We start from the raw sequence: 10,922 nt of genomic DNA, 5'->3' as shown, positions 1-10,922 counted from the left end.
CACCAACTCGGCCCTCGGGACTAGGAGTCCATCTCATCATCATCATCATTTTCTCCGGTACTAAACTCGGAGCCTGAATCAAGTCATCGGGGTTGAAGGTGAAATCACCTTCACTACCGCCGCCCATGAGACCTCCCGTGAAGTCTCCACTCATGTTCATCACACCGCCATCTCCTCCCGTAGAAGCATCTCACATAAAGGTCCCATCGGACCCCGTAGCACCATGTCACTAGCAAAGTAGGGTCGAACGCCCCCCACCCAATGGGCGTCATGCCCCTCCGGCGGATACTCGGGCCTAGGGGGAAAAATGGGGGCGGAAAAGTAGTCCGGTTGGAGGTTAAGACCTCCGTGGACCATCCTCCCGTCCTTGGGGTAGTTCTCGTCGGGCCAAGTAAAGTAGGAAGGGTGTGGGGCATCAAATGGGACGTAGTCCCGTCTACAAAAGTCGTCGTAGACCGGGTACGAACCGGTGGATTGATCATAATAAATGCGGTCCAATTTCCGCCCCAAAATATCCCTCTCACTAGAAGCCTTGGCCGTGGCAATATCCATCCTCTCCATCCACTCGGTAAGAGAAGGTGGTAAGGGAGGATAGGAAGGTTGGATCGAGGAGGACCCCTCACCTTGTTGGAATTGCCAAGGTGGAGGTTGGTGGGTTTGAGGCACGGTGTATTGTAGGGAGGAAGGAGTGTCCACTCTACGATATCGTGTATATACACGTGGAATATTAGGAGGAGGTTGGTCGGTGGGTGGTTCTTCTTCAATATCAAGGAGGTAGTCATCCTTGTCCTTCTCAATTTTGATTGCTGTGACATTGGGGAGTGGGATTGAATTCTTGTAATTGATTTGCCAATACTCCTTGTCGTCAATGGGGTTGGCCTTAAGCCAACCAAGCTTGGTCCCCAAGTAATGCTTGGTTAAATAAGTGTCCTCGGGTATCCAATTCATGGTAGAAAGGTCTACCGGACGGTCCAAATTACGGACAATACGGGTGATGATGTCACCCACATGTATTGGGACTTTTTGTCTCGGGGAACTGGCAATCTTAGACAAATGGATAGCAAGGTGGTGAGCCACATTAATTTTGAAGGCGGTGGGTTTTGTAAACAAGTAGGACCCCAAAATTTCAAGATCGTTGGTCCGGAAAACCCACGGCTCATCCACCGCAAGAATAGTGCATCCCATAAATCGATGCCACACCCGAATGACGGGATTGTGGCAACTAATCGCAACCCTTTTCACTCCAACTTTATCTTCTAGGCCGGAAATTGCTTTCCACACTCGGGAATAATGAAAATCAGCGGGTGGTTTATGTGATGGGGCATTTTCCAACCCAAACATGTTAGCCAACCGACCCAATGTAATATTGTGCTTCCGGTTCAAAAGGCGGAAACTAAGGGTAGCCACCATATTATTTTGTCGGTGCTTTGTAATCCGCAAACTACTCAAAAATTCCCAAGTGATTCGGGGGTAAGTATATTCATGCATTGAGTACATTCCCCTCATTCCTACCCCGGCAAAAAGAGCTTCCGTTTCCCTAGCTAACCCGAGGGCCGACAAGGACGGATGATGAAGAAACTTAGTGGGGGTTAGGGGACGATTTTTAAATAGAATGAACTTACCCTTTTGAGTTTGGGTGGCAAACTCAACCGTAAGAAAATCCGGGTCGGGATTAGTATCACTAGCGGCTCGAGCAATCAACTCCGCTTGATCCCTTGCTACGTCGGCTCTTGTTCTCCTTCCCGACATTGTGAAGATTAGAGGAGATTGGTGAAGGTAGGGGAAGTTTGATTGAGATTTGAGGGAGTTAGGGTTAAAAAGGGGGGGAAATGAGAAGGAAATGAAGGAGGAATGAAGGAGGAAGTAGTTGAAATGAATGAAAAATTAAGGGTTTCACGGTTTAATTTGGGTCTGTTTAGTGCGTTCTGCCGGTATGCGAACTGGCAGCCGGTCTGCCGGCTGAGCACTCCTCCAATTTTCTAATTTTTGTGAATTTTTCTTCCAACTTTTTGACCTCGCTATCGGTGGACGAACCGGCTGCCGGTTCACCGGTAGAACACTCCTCTCAATTCCAATTTCCCTTTGCCAGGTGTGTCCTGCCGGTGAGCCGGCTGCTGGCCTACCGGCAGAACACTACTCCACTCATAAAATCAACTTCTCAACATCTTTAACATGAGTGCTCTGCCGGTGAGCCGGCTGCCGGCCTGCCGGCAGAGTACTCCTCTTCACTATATTTCAATTTTTCTTCAAGTCTTCACGTGTGTCCAGCCGGTGGGCCGGCTGCCGACCTGCCGGCAGAACACACTCCTGTCATCAATTCTTCGTGTTTTCAGCTAACCCATGTGTGTCCTGCCGGTGAGCCGGCTGCCGGCCTACCGGCAGAACACAACACTCATTCAATTTTCAACAAAACAATTTGGTCTCGGTGCCGGTAGGGGCACCGGCTGCCGGCCTACCGGTAGAACACTACATTAAGCTCTTTTTCACTTGCTTTCTTCCAACTTGCTCAATTTTCTTTTAACTCGGAATTCGAGCTTTTTTGTCGACCTCGGGATTCGTGTTTTCCACAACTACGCCGACGCATCATGTCGGGATTTCGGGTCAAACGAAAATCATGCTTGTTTTTTTCAAATGTGACCTCCGTCACTAATCCAAAGTTGACAAAGTAAGGTTCCAAATCTCTCATTATCTACCTAAAATGCATGCTATATACAAATGGTGGTTCTTAAGGAACTCCACCAAACCAAGGCTTGCTTAATTTTGAAATCAATCATCCCCCAAGGATAGGGCGTCTTCCAAATCAACTTCATTTCGGGTCTCAATGGGTAGACCTTCATAGAAGCACTTAACTCGATGACCATTCACCTTGAAACATTCTCCCTTGTCATTCTTCAACTCAAAGGAACCGTAAGGGAACACTGCGACTACCTCAAAGGGTCCCGACCACCGAGACCTCAACTTCACGGGAAATAGTTGAAAACGGGAGTTGAAGAGTAGCACCTTGTCACCCACAACAATCTCCTTTCTTGTGATTTTTGAGTCATGCCATTTCTTGGTCCTTTCCTTGTAAAGTCTTGCACTCTCATAAGCATCCATCCTCAACTCATCAAGTTCATTGAGTTGAAGAAACCTCTTGTTTCCCGTGACATCTAAGTCATAGTTGAGCTCTTTGAGGGCCCATCTTGCTTTGTGTTCCAACTTGATACGTATACGAGTTGGGTTATGGGTCAATGAAGGAACGAGTTCATTGAAAGTCGGAAATCAGTTTAATTATTCTCGAGAATGATTAAATGTATTTCGAACTTTCATGAAACGAGTGAGCTTCATTGACTGGTACAAAAAGCACGCGCGTAAAATACAAACAATCTTCAAAACATTATTATTAAAAGGGCTGCTCGTCACTTCCTTGGGTCGATGGCCCGCTGCGTATGCTTGTTGTCGTGCAATGGGGCCGTTTAAAAATCAAGTGTCCAAGCTACTTATTGTCTTTATTTTTTTTCAGTTAATAAAAGGATTAATACCCTATTAAGTTGATAGCTTTTATTTGGCCATTTATTTAGTAATAATTAGTTAGTTTTAATGGCCTTAATTAGCTTAGTAATTGTTTTCCTTTCATTTGCTTGTAACGCCTAACTAGGCTAGTTTTCCTTGGCTATTTATAGCCATCATTTGCTAAGAAGATGATGATTGAACTTTGATAAAAAAAAAGTGTCTTCAAATTAAACGTGGGTACGTTTGGTTGTGAAACTCGGATTGTTGCTTACAATCCAAAATAGTGATTAATTAGGACGCGTTTCCTAGTTGTTACTCGATTGGAACCAATAGGTCTTGGTTAGCCAATCTCTTTCATCAAGTTATAGGTCTAACTTGGTGTCTGCTTATCCCGGTTACATTAAAATGACTAAGTCCGCTTCCGTTTCGTATCATTTGGTATCAGAGCCATAGGCTCTTGATTTCCATTTATCAAGACGATCCTAGGCATTTGGGCTCATCCAATTACTATTCCGTCAAAAAAAAAAAACTTAAAAAAAAAAAAAAAAAAAAAAAAGAGAGAAAAAGATATGTGGTTGTTCGATTTTGAAAGCATCTACGAGGATCATATTCAATTCGATCCGACATTGCCTCCTATTTTTGACATCTACAATGACGACTTTTCATTCAATTTGTACAGCCCCTGTTTTCATAAACAGAGCGAACCATTGAAGATCACCAAAGATCCAAAAGAACGTGATGTTCTATGTTTGACGATCGAAGTGGACGAAACATTTCAAATGCAAATTTGTACAGCCCCATGTTGCGTGGCAGTTGGTGGTCCAAAATCAATTTGGAAGTTTAAGGAAAATGGGCAGTCTAATAGAGTAATAGTGCAAGGTTTGAATGTGCAATATAATTTGTATCATCAGGGCTGTGTCAATTTCGTGCTCGTAACATCAACAAAATGCTTGAATATGCAAAATGGTTGTTGGAACCAGCAACAAACGTCAATGGTATTCGACCCAGGCATTTGGCAGAAAATGGACACTTACAAGCAGCCCATCTCGATATTGAACGGTAAAAGAATCGGGACGATTCTTTTTGAAGAAAGGGAGTATGATACGTATACGAGTTGGGTTATGGGTCAATGAAGGAACGAGTTCATTGAAAGTCGGAAATCAGTTTAATTATTCTCGAGAATGATTAAATGTATTTCGAACTTTCATGAAACGAGTGAGCTTCATTGACTGGTACAAAAAGCACGCGCGTAAAATACAAACAATCTTCAAAACATTATTATTAAAAGGGCTGCTCGTCACTTCCTTGGGTCGATGGCCCGCTGCGTATGCTTGTTGTCGTGCAATGGGGCCGTTTAAAAATCAAGTGTCCAAGCTACTTATTGTCTTTATTTTTTTTCAGTTAATAAAAGGATTAATACCCTATTAAGTTGATAGCTTTTATTTGGCCATTTATTTAGTAATAATTAGTTAGTTTTAATGGCCTTAATTAGCTTAGTAATTGTTTTCCTTTCATTTGCTTGTAACGCCTAACTAGGCTAGTTTTCCTTGGCTATTTATAGCCATCATTTGCTAAGAAGATGATGATTGAACTTTGATAAAAAAAAAAAGTGTCTTCAAATTAAACGTGGGTACGTTTGGTTGTGAAACTCGGATTGTTGCTTACAATCCAAAATAGTGATTAATTAGGACGCGTTTCCTAGTTGTTACTCGATTGGAACCAATAGGTCTTGGTTAGCCAATCTCTTTCATCAAGTTATAGGTCTAACTTGGTGTCTGCTTATCCCGGTTACATTAAAATGACTAAGTCCGCTTCCGTTTCGTATCACAACTCGAGAGGTAAGTGACAAGACTTGCCATAGACCAACCGGTAAGGAGTAGTGCCGATTGGGGTCTTGTATGCGGTCCATAGAGCCCACAACACATCATTGAGCTTAGCACTCCAATCCTTCCTAGACTTGTTCACGACCCGTTCCAATATAGCCTTGATTTGTCTATTGGAGACTTCCACTTGCCCATTTGTTTGGGGGTGGTAAGCTAGAGCTACCTTATGCCGGACACCGTACTTCTTGAAGAGTGTATAAATGGTTTGGTTGATGAAATGTGAACCACCATCACTTATAACGGCCCGTGGTACTCCAAAACGGGGGAAAATATAGTCTTTGAAAAGCTTGGAAATAACCTTTGAGTCATTGGTAGGGGAGGCTGTTGCTTCGATCCACTTGGACACATAGTCCACCGCAACTAATATATATTGGTTGCCAAATGAAGATGGGAATGGTCCCACGAAATCCACACCCCATACATCGAAAATCTCAACTTATAAGATGTTGTTCAACGGCATCTCATCTCTCCTTCCAATGTTACCTCTTCTTTGACAAGAATCACAAGAGTGTACCATGGCATATGCATCTTTGAATAAAGAGGGCCAATAGAAGCCACAATGAAGAACCCGAGCTTGGGTCCTAGATGTGGACAAGTGCCCTCCATAAGTGGTAGCATGGCAAGCTTGGAGAATTTTACGGCCTTCTTCTTGATAAACACATCTCCGGTAAATCCCATCATTACATCTTCTATAGAGGTAAGGGTCCTCCCACACATATCTCTTTGCTTCATATCTCAACTTCTTCCTAGCTTGGTTATCAAATTCTTCGGGGATAAAGGTAGAACTCAAGAAATTGGCTATATCCGCATACCAAGGGGTAGAATGGGTAATAGCAAGGATAGAATCGTCGGGTAACCATTCATCAATAGGGACCCCATCGTCTTTGTCCCCTCGGGACTCCTTAGTTAACCTCGAAAGATGATCCGCCACAAGGTTTTAGGATCCCGGCTTGTCCTTAATCTCTAGATCAAATTCTTGAAGGAGTAGCACCCATCTCAAAAGTCGGGGTTTAGCCTCCTTCTTCACCATCAATTGTCTCAAGGCGGTGTGATCGGAGTAAACCACCACCTTAGACCCAACAAGGTATTGCCGAAACTTTTCCACGGCATGGACAATTGCTAGCATCTCTTTCTCGGTTGTAGAATACCCGCATTGTGTTTGATCAAGGGTCTTGCTTGTATAATATATCACATGGTGCTTCCTATCCACCATTTGACCAAGTACCGCACCAACCGCGAAGTCTGAAGCATCACACATTATTTCAAAAGGAAGGCTCCAATCCGGGGCCCGGATTATTGGAGCCGTCACCAATGCGTTCTTCAACCTATGAAAAGCCTCAAGACAAGATTCATCAAACACAAAGAGGGCATCCTTGAGGAGTAATGAGGTCAATGGTTTTGCTATCATTGAAAAATCTTTAATGAAACGCCTATAGAATCCGGCGTGGCCTAGAAAACTTCTCACTCCCTTTACATTGGAAGGGGGTGACAAGTTCTCTATAACGGCAACTTTAGCACCATCAACCTCAATACCCCTACTAGAGACAACGTGACCGAGTACAACCCCTTCCTCTACCATAAAATGGCATTTTTCCCAATTAAGGACGAGGTTGTGCTCCTCACATCTCTTTAACACATTAGTTAAGTTTTCAAGACCATGATCAAATGAGTCTCCATGGACACTAAAGTCGTCCATGAAAACTTCCATGCTTTTCTCTAGAAAGTCCGAAAAGATTGCCATCATGCACCTTTGAAAGGTGTCGGGCGCATTGCAAAGCCCGAATGGCATCCTACGATAGGCATAAACTCCTATTAGGCAAGTGAAGGTTGTCTTCTCTTGGTCATCCGGGTGGATGGGAACTTGGAAGAACCCAGAATAACCGTCTAAGAAGCAATAGTATGCATGGCCCGCGAGCCTTTCTAGGATTTGGTCAATGAAGGGAATTGGGAAATGGTCTTTTAGGGTGGTGGCATTGAGCTTCCGGTAGTCAATACACATGCGCCATCCGGTCACGGGTCTAGTAGGTAGGGTGGTGCCATCCTCTTGTTCAACGATTTGTACCCCCCCCCCCCCCCTTTCTTTGGTACCACGTGAACCGGACTAACCCATTTACTATCGGTTATTTGGTAGATTATGCCGGCCTCTAGAAGTTTCAACACTTTATTTTTTACCACCTCGGCCATTTTTGGGTTAATCCGCCTAAGACCGTCAACCTTGGGTTGACTCCCCTCTTCCAAAACTATTCTATGCATGCACAAACTCGGACTTAAGCCCTTGATGTCATCAATGCTATACCCAAGTGCCCTTCTATGAGTTTTCAAGATTTCCAAAAGCTTCTTTTCTTGGGACTCACTTAGGTTAGCATTAACGATCACCGGGTAAGCCTCCCCCTCATCAAGGAAAGCATACTTGAGTGAGGGAGGCAAGGGTTTGAGTTGTACCTTTGGAGGGAGAAAGCCCTCCACTTTCTTCAAAAGTTCCTCATCAACTTCATGGTCTTCCTTCATAGCCTCATCATGCAAAGAGATTTGAAAAACCTCTTCCATCTCCGCTTCTTCACGGTCTACTTCATGTACCACCTCATCTATCAACTCAATAGTGCTCAACCTTTCCATCTTTGGTCCTTTCATCAAGTTCGGTAGGTTAAATTCGACGTTGTTGCCCTCGATTTGGAAGGTTAGCCGCCCATTCTTCACATCAATGAGAACTCCTCCGGTAGCCAAGAATGGCCTACCAAGGATGATGGGAGTGTGGCTATCCTCTGGAATATCGAGGACAACAAAATCGGCGGGAATTAAAAGCTTTCCAACTTTGACGGGTACGTCTTCAAGCACCCCCATGGGGTGCTTGACGGACCTATCCGCCAATTGGAGAGTCATTGAAGTCGGAGCAAGGTTTTGAATGCCGATCCTCTTGGCAACTTTTAAAGGAATAACACTTACACTTGCTCCCAAATCACAAAGAGCTCTAGATATGGGCACACCACCAACTACACATGGGATTGAAAAGCTCTCCGGGTCACCAAGCTTAGTGGGCATTTTATTAAGGATATGAGCACTACATGCCTCTTCCATAGCCACTATTTTTCTTGGTCACCCAAGATTCTTTTCTTTGTCAAAATATCTTTTAAAAAATTTGAGTAGGTTGGCATGTTCATAATCACCTCCGTAAAGGGTAGGGTAACCTCAAGTTTCTCAAGCATGTCACAAAACTTGGCATACTTAAGGTTTTCCCTACTCTTTATGGCTCTTGAAGGGTAAGGAATTTTTGGAACGAGTTGAGAATTGGAAGGTACCTTTGGAGGAGCCGAATTCTTTGTTACCTTTTTAGAGTGTTGCAAAGGTACTTCTTCAATATCTTCCTCCTCATAAGGGAGGTCTTCCACATATCCATCAACATCCTTGTCCTCTTGAATTACCCTTCTAGAGAAATCATCACAAGCTTTCTTCCCTTTCTTGTCTTCACTAGCTTTACCCCAACGGTTCAATGGGTGAGCTTTCCTCTTCACCATTCACTTCCAACTCATTCCCCTTGGTATCTTCATCAATTTCCACCACAAGGTCCTTGTAGGGGTTCTCAAGCTCTACAACACTCCTTAGCACTACCGCATGAGCATGGTGGCTATTTGAGGCATCCTTGGAGCTTTGTCCTTGGGCCAATAAACCACCGGGCGGCCGTTGAGGGTTAGCCATAGCATGAGAAGCCATCCTAGATTCCATCTCTCTCATGTCCTTTAGGAAGGTAGCCCTCAAGTTTGCTTGTTCTTGCTGAGTTGCCTTAGCAAAATTTTCCATCTCTTGACTATGTTGAAGTTGCATGTTCTTTATCATCTTCAAAAGCTCAACTTGAGAGAGCTCACCTTGGGGTTCTTGATAAGGTTGGTTGGCTATGGGTAAAGGGAACCCATAGTCATACCGAGCATTGGAACCTTGGTTGTTGTTTTGCCTCCCTTGGAAGTTAGCTCTAGGACCATTGTTGTTGAAGTTTGATCCTTGACCTTGTTCTTGAAACCCTTGAACATACCCTTGCCCAAATCCTTGGTTTGCTTGGTTCACTTGATTCCCTTGGTAAAAACCTTGGTTGCCTTGATTTCCACCAAAATCTTGGTATCCTTGGTTGCTTTGATTCCCATAGTTTTGGTTTTGATTGTTGCTTGGCCATTGGTTTTGATTCCCGGGATTAGTTCTTGGGTTGGGGAATATTCCCCTTTGTTGAGCAAAATCGGGTGGATTGTTTGGGGCTTGTGGTTGAAGGTGTTGTGGGTTTTGAACATTGGTACTTTTGTAACTAAAGTTGGGGTGGTTCCTTAAACCGGGGTGGTAGAAATTGGTATTTGGATTGTAGACGTTTGGGTTGTTGAAAGGTGGTCTTGTGGGTCTTGAATTGTTGTTAAAGCTTTGAAAAGAGTTAACCTCTTGAACATTTTCATCGTAGACACCATTGTAATTGTTGGCACACAAGTCATATGTGTGACCACTCCCTCCACAAAGCTCACAACTTGAGACTTGAGCCACTTCCTCCATGGGTGCCCCATGTGAGGTTGCGGCTTGGTGCACTTGATTTCTTTGAAACTTCTCAAATTGTTTTGTGAGTAAGTCAAGCTTGGCATTTGTCTCGGAGTTGGAGGAGTTTTCCTTAGGAAACTTCTCATTCCTTCTTAGCATGTTTCCTCTAGAACCATAGTTTGCCTCCGAATCTACCATTTTCTTGATCAATGCCGTGCCTTATTCATCATTCAAGTGATCAAATCCTCCCCCCGCGGAGGCATTTACCATCTCCTTAGTCCTCGGTAGCAAAGTTTGGAAGAATGTTTGAGTGATGTACCAGTCCGGTATTCCATGGTGGGGGCAACTTGCTATCAAGTCTTGATAACGGTCCCAAGCTTCACCCAAAAACTCCCCCTCCTCTTGTTGAAATGTATGAATCTCATTACGGAGCATCGCGGTCTTTGAGGAAGGGTAATATTTGGCCATGAATGCTTTAGCCAAGGCATCCCAAGTAGTGAAGGTATCCAGTGGATGAATGTTCAACCATCGGTCCGCTTTGCCCGTCAATGAAAACGGAAACAACATCATTCTCAAGGTGTCTTCGGACACCCATTCTTCTTCATCATTGAAACTTTCCTCTTAAACTTCCGGAGATGAGCATGGGCATCCTCTTCAATATGCCCCCCGAACAAATCCTTCTCAAGTAACCCGACTTGGGCGGGATGCATTTCAAAGTTGTTTGGGGCCAAGGCGCCAAAATTGATAGGGTTACATGAATCATTATGGTTAGGCCGGTTATGATCTCAAAGAGCCATTTGTGGTGGAGGATTTTGCATGTGATGTGGTGGTGATTGAGGTGGGCTATTTGGAATCGGTAAGTTATGAAAAGGGTTTTCTATTAAAGTCTCAATTGTGATATTTGGTTGAATTGTGGTTGTGGTATCAAAATTTTGTGGGATGTGTGAATTTGGTTGGTCAAAGTTTGCTTGAGGGGAACTATTCCTAACTCTCTCAAGGGTCCTTGTGCTCAAGGTTCTAAAAAGCCTTTCGGGGTCGGAA

The 10,922-nt window shown here is 44.0% G+C and overlaps 1 non-coding gene across 1 annotated transcript; it reads left to right on the top strand.

Moving 5' to 3' along the window:
* Window positions 1-10,209: 10,209 nt before the first annotated feature.
* LOC141644900 (small nucleolar RNA R71) lies at window positions 10,210-10,316 on the top strand. Its single transcript, XR_012544502.1, has one exon. It is a non-coding gene; the product is annotated as a small nucleolar RNA R71 (small nucleolar RNA).
* The last annotated feature ends 606 nt before the right edge of the window (window positions 10,317-10,922 follow it).

The sequence above is a fragment of the Silene latifolia genome, chromosome 2 (assembly GCF_048544455.1).
Source record: "Silene latifolia isolate original U9 population chromosome 2, ASM4854445v1, whole genome shotgun sequence".
Lineage (NCBI taxonomy): Eukaryota > Viridiplantae > Streptophyta > Magnoliopsida > Caryophyllales > Caryophyllaceae > Silene > Silene latifolia.
This window is presented reverse-complemented; position numbering and strand designations above follow the sequence as displayed.